The following is a 17292-nucleotide window of genomic DNA, read 5'->3' on the forward strand; positions in this document are numbered from 1 at the left end:
ATTTAGTTGCTGACAAGGTAACAGATTTTATTGTTTATCTTTCAAACAAATTTGTCATAATGCTATTTAAAAAGTGAGTACTTAATGTACATGATTAAACCTGATTTTTGAAGACTTGACAGTTTTGTTTGACAAAAGTGTTATAAAAACACACAGTTGGCTATTGCATTTTACTTCATAATGTCTTTGTCCATCTCCAAAAATCCCTCCATGGTAACACCCCAATTGGCCAGTTCCCAGAACCAGAATGCAGTCAAGAATCAGGAAATCTTAAAAAAAGAATGCAGAACAACTGAAAGAGTCATTACAAAGCTGGGGTACTAAAGCCATTGCACTTCAATCAAAGAGCATTATTTATTCACTTAAATGCATTTCTAACTATTTTGTTATTAGAATTCTTGAACTATAAGAAATTAAAAGTAACAAAGAGAAAAGGTATAGGAGCAGGCATCCTGACACCAGAACTAACAGTTGACAGAAAGGAAAAAGACAGAAAACCATTACTTACAGCTCAGTACACATGACGACCCACTCAATGGCCTTCAAAATGATTTTGGCAGAGGAATTATAAATGAAACTGCCCATGGAAGGCCACTATGAAAAACAGATAAGAATCAGAGCTGCCACTTCCCATCTTGAAAGGCAAGTACTCTACCCCTGAGCTACATCCCTAGCCCTGTCTCTTCCCATATTTAGCTGCCTCCCACCCAAGGGATCCCATATCCCTAAACCTCACAAAGGCTCAGTTGAGAACAACTTTTCTAAGTTATCTGGAAAGGCTTAATAATAGGTGATTACTTTTTTTAAAAAGTAAATCTTTATAGAAATTTCAATTAAAAATCACTTTTAAAAGTAGTGAATGAATACATTTCTCTTGGAAATCTCCCTGAGTCAGATTCCTATTTTCTGGATAAAATGAGGATAAGTGAAGTATTATCATTTTATGGTTTGGATGTGAGATATCCCCCAAAAGCTCACATGTGAGACAATGCAAGAAGGTTCAGAGAAAGAATGATTGGGTTGTGAAGTGCCTTAACCCAATCAGTGAATTAACCCCCTGATAGGGATTAACTGAGTGAGAACGCAAGTGGTAGGGTGTGGCTGGAGAAGGTAGGAATTGGGGATGTGCCTTTGGGTACATAGTTTGTATCTGGAGAGTGGAGTTTCTCTCTGCTTTCTGATCACCACGTAGGCTGCTTCCCTCTACCATACTCTTCCACCATGATGTTCTGCCTCACTTTGAGCCCCAAGGAATGGAGCCTGCTGTCTATGGATTGAGACTTCTGAAACCATGAGCCCCCAAATAAAACTTTCCTCCTTTACAGTTGTTCTGGTTGGGTCCTCTAATTACAGCAGTGAAAAAGTTGACAAACAATCATACTTCAGTTTAACCCCCCTTGAAATACAGGAAATGCAGGAAAAATAATTTATTAAAATTAAAACTTTGGGGGTTGGGTGTATAACTCAGTGACAGGGCACATGCTTAGCAGATATAAAGCCCTGAGTTCCATCCCCAGTACCACAAAAAAAAATTAAAACTTGAACTCCTCTCTTCTAGTTCTTTATAAAATATGTAATAAACTGTTGTACACTTTAGCCATCTTACTGTGCTGTAAAACATTAGAATTTATTCCTAACTTAACTATACTTAGGTATCCATTTTCTAACCTCCTTGGTTTGATCACTAAACATAATGTAAAAATAAATGATCACATTGTACCCCATAAATAGGTAGAATTATTATGCCAGTTAAAATTCTGAAAATCAAAACTTTTGAGATTATTAAGACATGATACTCACCAAATACTTTTCATAATGAAAAAGTTCAATAAAAATACAGCCAAAGGATAAAATGCCACCAATTACAATGCCAAGAAATGGTTTGTGAAGAAGCTCTGTTCAGGAATCTGCCACAGGATCTGGTTGGGTGACATGGACATCTAAATTATTCAAAAATAAATGATGTAACAATCAGAATGCAATGACATTGAAATAAATTTATACAGACAGAATCACAGTAATGGCATAGAATCTTGAATCTGGACAGGATGTGGAATATTATATGGGCAAAGGCTAAATCAGCCCTGTACAATAGAAATATGCAAACCACAAATGTAGTTTTAAGTTTTAGTATCCACATTAAAAAGTGAAAAAGAAACAGGTAAGAACAATTTTAAGTACATAGTTGGGGCTGGATTGTAGCTCAGGGATAGAGTGTTTGCCTAGCATGTATGAGGCCCTGGGTTTAATTCTCAGCATTACAGATAAATAAATAAAATAAAGGTCTATCAACAACTAAATTTTTTAAAAAAGAAGAACATAATTGATGTAATCTAACATGTCCAAATATTATAATTTAAAGTTTTGACCAATATAAAGATTAGTGATCATAAGCAGAGAGGCTGCTCAGTAGTAGAACTTTGTCTAGCATGCACAAGGTCTTGGGTTGAATTCACAGTACCACAAAAAAAAAAAAAAAAAAACCAGAAAGATATTTTATATTTTTTTGTTTTATTATTCTAAGTATTAAAACTAGTGTATAGGGACTGGAGTTGTGGCTCAGAGGTAGAGCATGTGCCTACCATGCATGAGGCACTGAGTTCAATCCTCAGCACCACAAAAAGTAAAATAAAGATATTGTGTCCACCTATAACTAAAAAATAAATATATAAAAATAAATAAATAAAAAATAAAACTAGTGTATAATTTGTATTTACAGCACATCTCAATGAGGACTAACCATATTTAAGGTTCTCAATAAGTTCATGGAGCCAGTAGCCACCATATAGATGGCACACAGCTTAACAATCAATAAAGATGTTTATCCTTGTTTATAAATTCAAAGGAGAGATTGAACAAGACTAACTAGTAACTATTCCAACATGAAATAATTTATAACATTAAAATGTTCTCTTAGTATTTGCCTAAGGATTTATCTCTTTAGTAGTTTTCAATAGCTTTCAATATTTTCTTCTATTCTTTGTGAAATTCCACATTTCTGTTTGTATTTTCTGACTTCTCCACTGCAATTGCATGCTAGATCTTTATATACTCTACGTGAAGTGTGACCTCATTTAGTCTTTTTGGTATCCTGTTCCTTTTTCCTACATGTATAATAAACTAACTTCAAATCTGTAAACTGAATAGCCCCATTTATCTGACTATATCTTCTTCTCCAACTATAAAACTTCATTACTTTTCTAAGTTGGTTGGTGTCAGACTTCCTACAACATGTCCTTTTTTTCCACCAAAGATAAAAGGAAATGCAAAAATCTTTAAAATGAGAAATATATTCAACAGTGTCTTTGAAAATGTTACTGTCTTTGATTTAATATTTTTGTATCTTTAATTCTAAAATAGTTGTTCTCTGTAGTTTTCCAATGGCACATTTTCTATATCATGTATAGTACAGAAGCAGTAAAATTGTTTTAAGCATTATTCAATGGTCAAAAGCAGAATTTTAAAAGTTTATATTTTCCAAGCCTTCAAAGCATGCACCAAGCTAGGCACAGTGGCACACACCTGTAATCCCAGCAGCTCAGGAGGCTGAGTCAGGAGGATTATGAGATCAAAGCCAGCCTCAGCAACTTAGTGAAGCCCTAAGCAATGCAGCAAGACCTTGTCTCTAAATAAAATATAAAAAGGCTAGGAATGTTGCTCAGTGGTTAAGCACCCCTAGGTTCAATACCCAAGAACTCCCCCCACAAAAAAAAATCAAAGTATGCACCAAAAATGTCTGTGATACTAAAATCCCAAATCATATTGCAAAGATACTTATCAGAGTACCAAAGGAGATGGCAGCTAATGATTCTTCCACCCAAAGAATTAGATTCATAATGAAGAGGTCAGCAAAGACAATTCTGATGGAGAGAAAATATCATTAGAAAACAATATACAACAGGAAAATGATATAAACATATTTAATATGAAAGTCAGAACATTCTTTTTGTGGGAAGGATATAATAAATTATAAGGTTAAACCCTACAAGAATATTAAATCACAACATGTAAAACAGCCATTGAGCTGAAGCTTAAACTTGGCACCATATGATAGCAATTTATTATTTATAATTTACACATCCTACTCATCTTTGCACCTTCAGAGCCTAGTAGAAAATAAATAAGGTGTCAAGTAATACACACCATGGAAACAACTATTATACAATATGGTTGTTATTGTTTAGATATGGTGTCCCCTAAAAGCTCACATGTGAGACAATGCAAGGTTTAGAGGAGAAATGATTGGGTTGTGAGAGCCTTAAACTAATTAGGGAATTAATCCCTGATCAGATTAGCTGAGTGGTGGCTAGAGGCAGGTGGGCTATGCCTGGAGGAAGTGGCTCATTGGGAGCATGGCTTTGGGGTACATATTTTGTATCTAGGAGTGGACTCTCTCTGTCTCCCTCTCTGCTTTCTGATCATCATGTGAGCTTTTTCCCGCCACCACACTCTCCCACCACAATGCTCAGCCTCACTTTGAGCCCCATGGAATACAGCCAGCCTTCTATGGACTAAGAACTCTGAAACTGTGAGCTCTCAAATAACTTTTTTTCCCTAAAATTGTTCAGGTCAGATCTTTTAGTCACAGTGGCAAAAAAAAAACTGACTGAAGCAATAGTATACACAATCAAAAAATAGTATATATAAAATGCAGATTTTGAATCCTGGACTGAACTGTGCTTTAAGGGGCCTTTGGTCAGAGTGGTCTTCACTTAAGGAGTTTGAAGTTATTCACTCAAAATCAACAAATAAACTGTTATATGTACTGGTATCACCAGGCAAGCCCAGCTACAGGGATATGGAAATGAGTGTTTTAAAAGAATGCCTAAACAATAAGATTGAGCTGGGTGTGGTGGCACAAGCCTGTAATCCCAGTGGCTCAGGAGGCTGAGGCAGGAGGATCATAAATTTGAAGCCAGCCTCAGCAACTTAGTGAGACTCTGTCTCTAAATTAAAAAAAAAAAAAATCAAAAGGGCTAGGAATATAGCTCAATGGTTAGGCATCTCTGAGTTTAATACCTGGTAACCAAAATAAAGTTGAAAAAAGATGGGAGGCTAAATTGTGGAAGGCTTGGAATGTCAGGTTAAGGAATGTAGACTCTATGCTGTAAGCATCAAGAAGCAACTGAAGGCCAGGTGCGATGGTGCATGCAGGTAATCCCAGAGGCTTGGGAGGTGGAGGCAGGAGGATCACGAGTTCCACACTAGCCCCAGAAACTCAGCGAGGCCCTAAGCAACTCAGTGAGACCCTGTCTCTAAATAAAATACAAAATAGGGCTGGGGATGTGGCTCAGTGATTAAGTGCTACTGAGTTCAATCCCTGGCATCCAAAAATAAAAAAGCAACTGAAGAAATAATTTACTATCAAAGCTGTACACAGGACAATTTTTCAGGAAAATGAATCTACAGCATTGTGTAGTGCAAACCTAGGGAACAAGATGAGAGAAGAAAAATTCCAGAAATAAAGTGGTAAGAGTGTCTCATTTGGAGATAGTTGAAATGCAAAGCGATGAATGGATATAAAGACATAAAAAATTAAGATGCTTTTGGTTAAAGGTAGCATATTGAACCCACACATTTAGCTTTGATCCCTCCTCAAAGCCCTGATAAAAATTATAGTAAAGGAGCAGAACACAGTGGTACATGCCTATAATACCAGTGACTTGGGAGGCTAAGGCAGGAGGATTGCAAGTTTGAGATCAGCCTCAACAATTTAGCAAGACCCTGTCTCAAAAATAAAAAATAAAAATGGCTGGGTGATGTGGCTCAGTGGTTAAATGCCCCTGGGTTCAATCCCCAGTACCAAAAACAACAACAACAAAAATACATATATAGTAAAGGAATTCTATAAAGGCATCAAAACACAAGGTTAGAAGATTCAGGACAGAAGACAGTATTAGTGACACATTTTAGGAACTAGATAGCAGTTGGAAAAATAGTAACTGAGTTAATACAACTGAGAAAGCTACATCCCAAGTCATCAATAAGGAAAGCCAAGAGGCAAATGAATTTACACCAGAGAACTCCAAAATGGTTCAGGAACTTGCAGTGCCAGGTTCATCTGTAAGTAGGCATAAACCAAGAAAACTGACTGTAAGTCAGTCCAAAAAGTGAACAGACCTGCAAATTTCCTCCTCCACTCTGCAAAGTCTAATAATTCCACTTTCCCGACCCCAGCAGAAGACTGCAGGTCTATTCTCTGGGGGAAGATCCCTGAAGCTCAGAAGAAAACTTTAAAAAGGAATATCTATCATTGACATCCTCGGAGAGATTAGAGGAGATATTGCAACCATAAAACAAGAAGAGGAAATTTTAAGGACTATTGAGAAAATAAAAGAGCTCTTGGGAATTAAAACTATGACAAGAGGAATTAAAACCTCAATAAAAGGGTTGGGAGACAGTGCTGATAAAATGTATTAGAAAGCAGCATGAAAAAACAACACAGAAATGGAAAACAGGATACGAAGAGAAAGAGTTCTTTATTAATGTCTTTTAGGGATATTAAGTACTTTGCTGAAGGTCAAACAATGGATAAAAGGTAGAGCTGTGGATCTAACTCAGGTGTGCCTGACTTTTTCATTCCACCTTCATGGTGAGACAACTATTCCTGAACCCATCCCACAAATCATATCTATCGTTCCTGGACATTTTGTCAGTCCCCAAAGAGAAGGAATGTATTAGCAGCCATTCTGTTAATATTAAGGTTAAGCTTTGAGATCTACTGTTTAGGGAATGTCTGATTTAGCTCTTTGGTTATTATGTTCTCTGAAGGTTCATTCCAAGTCTTAGGATTCTAATGCTACTTTTGTGTATGCCATCTTTTCTCAAATTCTTATTTAGAAACGCTATTTTGAATGCTTTCTGTTCTCTCATTAGAATCCTCTGATCTTGAGGAGATCCAATATGGCAGGCCATAGGGAGGCAGCGTTCTGTGTTGCTCTGTGAACTAGGACTCAAGTAGTGACAATACTGCTTCTCTGTGAGTGATATTCCTGCTCCTACACAGGAATCGTGGTCACCATAGGTCACTGTGGCAGTCCAGGGCTCCAGGCCTCGGCGTCAGAGTAGGTCTCCCAACTACTTGCTCATGCAGGATGACCAGGTACCAGAGTGGGACCATGTGCACCTTAGCAGAACTTTCGGCCACCCACTCATGCAGAAATTACCAACGCAGCTCCCACACACGGCACCCAGCAGCTTCCCACGCCCAGGAACTCTGGCCACCACTCCCATGTGGACCCCCATCTACTAACGTGGGGCACCCCTGGTCACTGCCATCTTGGGACTCTGTAGCAGTGGAGATAGTCCCCTATGTGCCATAGCTTGCCTGCACCTGGGAACCTCACACAGGCTCTGAAGTCAGCCACAGCCACACACTGCACTCCACAGAGCTCTCTCTGAATTCATTGTCCAACAGATCACCCAGCTCCCCCACCCGACCCGACACCCCATCACCGAAAGCAGGCACCTCCATCTTGGGTCACCTTCATCACCATCTTCAGTGGAGGCAACTCCCAGTTTGGAACTCTGTCTGGCCAGGTACCCAGTTTCTAACTCCCCTCTCTCACCAGCAGCCACTACCCTGGCACAGTGACACCCTGGTTACCTTCACCATCCTGAGGGCGGAGATACCAGCTAACAACAGACAATGTATTGGAAGGGAAGAAGGAAAGATACTGATCACCAACCAAAACAAGCCCTGTTTCTTCCTTCAAGATTTTTTTTCCCTTTCCCTTGCTGTTCTCCTGCCCTCACATCCCCAACATATGTGGAACCAAGTACTCTGCATGAATTAGGATTTTGAAGACTGGGACATCTGAATAGTATATTACAGCTAGATTGTATATTCTTTTTTCTTTTTTATCTTTTTTCCATCGATTTCTACTATTTTAACATTTTTAATGTTTCTTTATATGTGTGTTTGTTTTATGTAATCTACTGACTTCCCACGTACTTTACTTGTCTACCCAAAATTACATCCTCTCCCTTTTCCTGCTACTAATCTTCCTCCTTACATTTCTCTTTCACACTTCCTGAGATATAATAACTCTATATCCTCACCTCCTACCTCATCAGGATATCATCCTACTCCTCACCCCTGGTTCTCTGTCCACCATCAGAAATTGTAGACCTTTTTACAAACCTACTGAGTATATTGTACATAATAATTGAATTCACCATTTGTGTACATTGTGATCAAACTGTAAATGTCTTAATAGCAAACATTTGTTTTTAGAGTGTATACTGTTTATATTGGGATCTGTTAACACTGTCCTTCACCTCAAAGGAGAGATATTGGATCCCTACAGGGGCACTATAAGCCTATAGGGTAAAAATGGTAACACCTTGGATCACACAGCTAAAAGGGAAGATACACAAACAATATGAAAAGATAAGGGAAGAAAGTGCCCCAAACAAATCAAGATATCACATTATTAGAATCCATGGCCAGCACAGAGAAGGAGTTCAGGATGTATATAATTAACATGTTCTGTGAATTAAAGGATGATATGAGAGAGCAAATACAGGCAGCAAAAGATCTTTTGACAGAGAGCTATATATAAAAAATACAGGAAGCAAAAGATTACTTCAATACAGAGATAGACGTACTGAAAAAAAAAAACAGAAATCCTTGAAATAAAAGAAACAATAAACCAAATTAAATGCTCAGGTGAAAGCATTACCAACAGATTTGACCACTTGGAAGACAGGACCTCAGACAATGAAGATAAAATACATAATCTTCAAAAGGATGTAGACCTCACAGTGAAAATGGTAAGAAACCATGAGCATAACATTCAGAAAATATGGGATAGCATAAAAAGACCAAATTTAAGAGTTATTGGGACAGAAGAAAGAATAGAGTTCCAAACCAAAGGAATGAGTAATCTATTCAATGAAATGATATCAGAAAAATTTCCAAACATGAAGAATGAATTGGAAAACCAAATTCAAGAGGCTTAGAGGATGATGAAATGTATAAAATCACAACAGATCCATATCAAGGCACATTATAATGAAAATTCCTAACATACAGAATAAAGAGAGAATATTAAAATCCATGAGAGAAAGGAATCAGATTACATATAGGGGAAAACCAATTAGATTATGTGTAGATTTTTCAACCCAGACTGAAAGTTAGAAGATCCTGGACCAACATATATCAAGTTCTGAAAGAAAATGGATGCCAACCAAGAATCTCATATCCATCAAAATTAAGCTGTAGATTTAATGATGAAATAAAACCCTTCCATGATAAACAAAAGTTAAAAGAATTTACAACATGAAAGCCTGCACTACAGAATATCCTTGACAAAATATTCCATGAAGAGGAAATGAAAAACAACAATGAAAATGAGCAAAGGGAGGTATTACACTAAAGGAAAAACTAATCAAAGGAGAAACCAACTCAAGTTAAATACCAAAAATAGCTGGGAATACAAATCATGTCTCAATAATTACCCTGAATGTTCATGGCCTTAACTCACCAATCAAAAGACATAGACTGGCAGATTGTATTTAAAAAAAAAAAGACCCAACAATATGCTGCCTCCAAGAGACTTATCTTATAGGAAAACACATCCACAGACTGAAGAAAGATTGGGAAAGATCAAACCACTCATATGAACTGCAGAAGCAAGCAGGGTTTCTATCCTCATATCAAATAAAGTAGACTTCAAGCCAAAGTTAATCAAAAGGGATAAAGATAAAGAAGGACATTTCATACTGCTTAAGGGAACCATTCACCAACAAGGCAGAACAATAATAAATTTATATGCCCCAAACAATGGAGCATCTATGTTCATCAAACAAACTCTTCTCAAGTTCAAGAGTCAAATACACCACAACACAATAATTCTGGGTGACTTTAACACACCTCTTTCACCACTGGATAGATCATCCAAACAAAAGCTGAACAAAGGAACTATTGATCTCAATAACACAATCAATAACTTAGACTTAACTGACACGTATAGAATATTTCATCCTTCAATGAATAAATACACTTTCTTCAGCACATGGATCCTTCTCTAAAATAGTCCATATATTATGCCACAAAGCAACTCTTAGCAAATATAAAAAAGTAGAGATACTACCCTGCATTCTATCAGATCATAATGGAATGAAATTAAAAATCAATGATAAAATAAAAACAAAATCTACTCCAACACCTGGAGACTAAATACTAAGCTACTGAATGAACAATGGGTTGCAAAAGACATTGAGGAAATTTAAAAACTATTACAGGTGAATGAGAACACAGATACAATGTATTGAAATCTCTGGGACACTATGAAAGCAGTACTAAGAGGAAAGTTAATTGCATGGAGTTCGTTCCTTAAAAGAAGAAAAAGTCAACAAATAAATGACTTAACATTACATCTCAAAAAACATTACATCCCTAGAAAAAGAAAAACAAATCAGGGGCTGGGGATGTGGCTCAAGTGGTAGCATGCTCGCCTGGCATGCATGCGGACTGGGTTCGATCCTCAGCACCACATTAAAAAAAAAATATATATATATATATATATATATATATATATATATATATATATATATATTGGGCTGGGGATGTGGCTCAAGAGGTAGCATGCTCACCTGGCATGCATGCAGACTGGGTTCGACCATCAGCACCACATACAAACAAACATGTTGTGTCCGCCGAAAACTAAAAAATAAATATTAAAAATTCTTTAAAAAAAAGAACAAATCAACACCAAAAGCAGTAGAAGACAGGAAGTAATTAAAATTAGAGCTGAAGGGGGCTGGGGTTGTGGCTCAGCGGTAGAGCGCTGGTCTCACATGCATGGGACCCTGGGTTTGATCCTCAGCACCATATAAAAAATAAATGAGTGAAATAAAGGTATTGTGAATAAATATTTTTTAAAAAAATTAGAGCTGAAATCAATGAAATTGGAACAAAAGAAACAATTGAAAAAATTGACAAAACAAAAAGTTGGTTCTTTTAAAATATAAATGAAATTAACAAACCCTTAGCCATGCTAACAAAGAGAAGGAGAGAAAAAATATCAAATTACTAACATACACAATGAAAAATGAAATATCAGAACAGACATTACAGAAATACAGAAGACAATTAGAAATTATTTTGAAAATATTGAAGGCATTGACAAATTTCTAGTATCATATGATTTGTTCAAATAGAATCAGGGTGATATATACAATGTTTTTAATATTTATTTTATTTTATTTTATTTTTTAGTTATCGGCGGACACAACATCTTTGTTTGTATGTGGTGCTGAGGATCGAACCCGGGCCACACGCATGCCAGGCGAGCGCGCTACCACTTGAGCCACATCCCCAGCCCTGATATATACAATAATTTAAACAGGTCAATTTCAAGTAATGAAATAGAAGACACCATCAGAAGCCTGTCAAACAAGAAAATTCCAGGACCGGATGGATACACAGCTGAGTTCTACAAGACCTTCAAAGAACTAATACCAATACTCCTCAAATTATTTCATGGAATAAAAAACAGGGAACATTTACAAACTCATTCTATGAGGCCAATATCACCCTGAATCCAAAACCAGACAAAGACACAGAAAGAAAGAAAGGAAGGAAGGAAGGAAGGAAGGAAGGAAGGAAGGAAGGAAGGAAGGAAGGAAGGAAGGAAGGAAGGAAGGAAGGAAGGAAGGAAGGAAGGAAGGAAGGAAGGAAGGAAGGGAAAGAAAGAAAGGAAAGAAAGGAAAGAAAGAAAGAAAGAAAGAAAGAAAGAAAGAAAGAAAGAAAGAAAACTTCAGACCAATATCCCTAATGAACATAAATGCAAAAATCCTTAATAAAATTCTGGCAAATTGAATATAAAAACATATGAAAAATATAGTGCACCATGATCAAGTGGGGTTCACCCCAGGGATGCAAGGTTGGTTCAACATCCGGAAATCAAAAAATGTAATTCATCATGTCAATATACCTAAAGATAAGAACCATATGATCATCTCAATAGATGCCAAAAAAACATTTGACAAAATACAGCACCCCTTTATGTTCAAAATACTAGAAAAACAAGGGATAACAGGAACATCTCAACATTGTAAAGGCTATCTACTCTAAGCCCCAGGCCAACATCATTCTAAATGGGGCAAAATTGAAAGTGTTTCCTCTAAAAACTGGAATAAGACAGGGATGCCCTCTTTCACCACTTCTATTTAACATAGTTCTTGAAACACTGGCCAGAGCAATTAGACAGATGAAAGAAATTAAAGGAATACAGATACAAAAAGAACTCAAATTAGCACTATTTGCTGAAGATACGATTCTATACCTAGAAGACCCAAAAAAATTCCACCAGAAAACTTCTAGAACTAGTAAATGAATTCAGCAAAGTAGCAGGATATAAAATCAACACCCATAAATCAAAGGCATTTCTGTATATCAGTGACAAATCCTCTGAAAGGGAAACAAGGAAAACTACCCCATTTATAATAACCTCAAAAAAATAAAATATTTGGGAATCAACCTAACAAAAGAGGTGAAAGACCTCTACACTGAAAACTATAGAATGCTAAAGAAAGAAATTAAAGAAGACTTTAGAAGATAGAAAGACCTCCCTTGCTCTTGAATAGGCAGAATTGATATTGTCAAAATGGCCATACTACCAAAAGCATTATACAGATTTATTGTAATTTCAATCAAAATCCCAATGACATTCCTCATAGAAATAGAAAATGCTGTCATGAAATTCATCTGGAAAAATAAGAGACCCAGAATAGCTAAAGCAATCCTTGACATTCCTCATAGAAATATAAAATGCTGTCATGAAATTCATCTGGAAAAATAAGAGACCCAGAATAGCTAAAGCAATCCTTACCAGGAAGAGTGACCAGGTGGCATCACTATACCAGACCTTAAATTATACTACAGAGCAATAGTAACAAAAACAGCATGGTACTGGCTCCAAAATAAACTGGTAGACCAATGGTACAGAATAGAGGACACAGAGACAAACACACATAATTAAAATTATCTTATATTAGACAAAGGTGCCCAAAACTTACATTGGAGAAAAGATGGCCTCTTCAATAAATGGTACTTGGAAAACTGGAAAACCCTTTGCAACGAAGTGAAATTAAACCCTTATCTCTCACCATGCACAAAACTCAACTCAAAGCGGATCAAGGATCGAGGAATTAAACCAGAGACACTATGTCTATTAAAGAAAAAGTAGGCCCAAATCTTTATCATATCAGATTAGACTCCTACTTCCTTAATAAGACTCCTATAGTGCAAGAATTAGATCAAGAATTAATAAATGGGATGTATTCAAACTAAAAAGCTGCTTCTCAGCAAAAGAAACAATCAGTGGGTGAATAGAGAGCCTACAGCATGAGAGCAAATTTTTACCACTTGCACATCAGATAGAACACTAATCTCTAGGGTATATAAAGAGCACAAAAACTTAAACACCAAAAAAAATCCAATCAATAAATGGACCAAGGAACTGAACAGACACTTCTCAGAAGAGAATATATAATCAATCAACAAATATATGAAAAAAATGTTCGACATCTCTAGCAATTAGAGAAATGCAAAACAAAACCACTCTAAGATTTCATCTCACTCCAGTCAGAATGGAAGCTATTAAGAATACAAACAACAATAAGTGTTGGTGAGGATGTGAGGGGAAAAGGCACACTCATACATTGCTGGTGGGACTGCAAATTGGTGCAGCCAATATGGAAAGCAGTATGGAGATTCCTTGGAAAGCTAGGAATAGAACCACCATTTGACCCAGCTATCCCACTCCTCGGTGTATACCAAAAGGACTTAAAAAGAGCATGCTACAGGGACACAGCCACATCATTGTTTATTGTAGCACAATTCACAATAGCTAAACTGTGGAGCCAACCTAGATTCCCTTCAGTAGATGAATGGATAAAGGAAATGTGATATATATATATATATATATATATATATATATATATATATATATATGGAATATTACTCAGAAATAAATGAGAACAAAATCCTAATCCTAACATTTGCAGGTAAATGAATGGAGTTGGAGAATATAATGCTAAGTGAAGTTAGCTAATCCCAAAAAACCAAATGCCAAATGTTTTCTCTGATACAAGGAGGCTGATTCGTAGTGAGTTTGGGTAGTGGGGCAAGAGAGGATTAGATGAACTCTAGATAGAGCAAAGGGGTGGGAGCTGAAGGGAGGGGCATGGGGTAGGAAAGATAGTGGAATGAGATGGACATCATTACCCTAAGTGCAAATATGAAGACACGAATGGTGTGAATATACTTTGTATACAACCAGAGATAGGAAAAATTGTGCTCTATATGTGTAATATGAATTGTAATGCATTCTGCTATCATATATAACAAATAGAATAAAAAAGAAATGAAAAAAGAAATTATTTTGAAAACTTCTTTTTTAAAATATGTTTTTAGTTGTAGATGGACACAATGTCTTTATTTTATTTATTTATTTTTATGTGGTGCTGAGGATCGAACCCAGTGCCTCATGCATGCAAGGCAAGAGTTCTACCACTGAGCTACAACCCCCAGCCTCTTATTTAGAAAACTTCTATTCCAATAAAATAGAAAATATCAAAGCCATTGACAAATTTCTAGAATCATAGGATTTGCCCATATTGAATCAGGAAGATATACACAATTTAAACAGACCAATTTCAAGCACTGAAATCAGAAGCCTACCAACCAAGAAAAGCCCAGGACCGGATGGATACACAGCTGAGTTCTGCAACCGGATGGATACACAGCTGAGTTCTGAAAGACCTTTAAAGAAGAGCTAATACCAATATTCTTCAATTTATTTCAAGAAATAGAAAAAGGGGGAGCATTTCCAAACTCATTCTATGAGACCAATATCACCCTGATTCCAAAACCAGGCAAAGACACATCAAAGAAAGAAAACTTTAGACCAATATCTCTACTGAACATAAGATGCAAAAATTCTCAATAAAATTCTGGCAAATCAAATACAAAAACATCAAAGAGATAGTGCACCTATCCAATCAGAGATATGAAAAATCGTGCTCTATATGTGTAATATGAACTAGAATGCATTCTGCTGTCATATATAACAAATTAGAATAAAAAAATTTAAAAAGAAGTAATCTGATCTTCTCTAAATCAACTTCAGTTATTTGTTCTTTCATTGTACTATTTGTATTTCACCTTTCCCCCTTGTGTTCTCTTCTATTAATACCTTTCTTCAACAGCTATAATCTATTTTGCCATTTAAAGGCTCACATTTTCTCTTGCCAGAGATGTAGCTTAAAATCCTTTCATATAACAACAAAACCTCCACCTTATGTCTCATAAGTTTCTGGCATCTTAATAAGGGTGCCTGGTTTTCCATGATTTAACCACACTTCTCAAAATGTTTTTAATACCTTTCTGCTCTAATGAATTTGTTTAGCCACAATATTCCTCTGCCAAATTTCCTACTTTTGAGAGATTCATTTCAGCTGTTATCATTTCTTGGCCAGAAAAATTACTTTTCACTTGACAAATCATAACCTTCCTTCTTATACATAAACTCAATTAACCCATCTCAACAATTTCCTTTTTGGAAGTACACACTAGAATGTTAATATGTGCTTAACAAATCTGTAACTGTCCTTCAACATCATGTTTTTACAGTCTAAATATTTCTTCCTGTGTCAATCTCTAATTGTTTCTAGACCTTTTCATGGAATCTTAAGCAGCAAAACTAGAACAACTCCTAGGAGGTCACCTGGGTTCATCTTCTACTTGAAACATTTATTCACGCATTCATCAAGCATTTATTGAGTACCAATATGTTAGGCTCTGATGTTCAAAGATAAATAAAACAAAAATCTTTGCTCTGAAAAAGCTCAGTCTAGTGGGAGCCAGACATAAACAAATAAATTACAATTTAACATCGGAAATTCTCAGCAGACTGACAAACAGAGCAATAAGAACACAGGAGAAAAGAGTGACCAAACCTGCTTTATAGTTCACAAAACAATTTCACAATCCATTAGTTCATTTACTTCTCTAAATGACTCTGTGACATGGGTATTATAGTCAAGGAAATGGACAATCAGAAAGGTTATAGGACCTACCCAAAGTCATTAACCTATTACTGAGTACTAGAATTCAAACTTTCTTCTTACATTTTTAACACCTGGGTCCATGCCCATCAAACTACACTGCCTTGTGCCTTCCCTATCCGCCATTTTTGGGGTCATACAAGGAAAAGTACATTGTTTAGTCACTGTACTATCTACAAATTATTTTAGGGAACATATATGTTCACTAATCTTATCACTTCTCCATCTAAATTCAAATCCATTTCCACACCGTGAGGCACTGAAATTCTCTTTTGAGCATTTTGAGAGATAAGAATCCCAGTACTGCAAACCACATCTGATTTAGGCTTTAAAATCACACTCAGTTCTACTAATAAAACTCAGGAAACTGAATCTGTCTTTCCTTTTTCGATTATTTGTTCAGTCACACAGTTAGCATTTACTGCTGATCTCTTACTCAATGTATAAGGCACTGAGTTAAAAACTATGAAAGGTACAAAAATGAATAAGTATAGTACTCATTCTCATTAGTTTTTAAACATAAAATGAGAGATAAGACATGTCACATATATTTGCAATCTAAGGAAGACTGTGGCAAATATTGTAGTAATGGTAATGGACACTTACAAGTTGCGTGCATGGAAGAGAACTAGAACTAGAACTAGAACTACCTGAACTAGGAATTATAGAATAACTAGAAATTTGGTATAGGGAAATTGGAAAGAGGGGATTACAAATAGATGGAACAGCATAAGCAAAGGCACCACAATAAAAGAAAATAGTAGCTAATGACCACAGCTACCATTTATTGAGCACTTATTCTGTGCAAGGCACTATCTCAAATACTTCACATTCATTATCTCACTTAATCCTAACAGCAATTTATCTGAGATAAATAATGCCAAGATGTTCATATTGCTGATAAGGAAACCTAAGCTTAGAGAGGTAAAAGAACTGCCCAACTTCCCATGATTAGTAAGTATTATTTGTTTGAAATTCTTTTTTTTCTTTTTTTCCTAGAAGAGGTGAGAATATAACTATGAGGAAGGTTCATATTTGGTGGTCAGAAGGATGAAAGAAAAAGATAAAAGTCAACTTCACAATACAACAATTATAAATCTGTGTTAATGAACATACAAAATATAATGATGTAATTTATATAAAAATAATAGCACAAAGGAGAAAAAAGGGAAAGGAGCTGTATAAAAACAAAGTTTTTACATAATTTTGAAATTA

The 17292-nt window shown here is 36.0% G+C and overlaps 1 long non-coding RNA gene across 2 annotated transcripts in view; it reads right to left on the reverse strand.

The window, feature by feature from the left end:
• LOC120889869 (uncharacterized) overlaps positions 1-17292 on the reverse strand; it is a 122111-nt gene that overhangs the window by 20660 nt on the left and 84159 nt on the right. Inside the window, exons 3-5 of one of the 2 annotated variants that reach the window (XR_005734057.2) lie at positions 3787-3860; positions 1801-1919; positions 509-594 (exon numbers count right to left, since the gene is read on the reverse strand). This is a non-coding gene — a long non-coding RNA (uncharacterized LOC120889869). Of the gene's footprint in view, positions 1-508; positions 595-1800; positions 1941-3786; positions 3861-17292 lie in introns of both variants that reach the window. The other variant, XR_005734056.2, reaches the window with a different exon arrangement.

Source organism: Ictidomys tridecemlineatus, chromosome X, assembly GCF_052094955.1.
Source record: "Ictidomys tridecemlineatus isolate mIctTri1 chromosome X, mIctTri1.hap1, whole genome shotgun sequence".
In the NCBI taxonomy this organism is placed as follows: Eukaryota; Metazoa; Chordata; class Mammalia; order Rodentia; family Sciuridae; genus Ictidomys; species Ictidomys tridecemlineatus.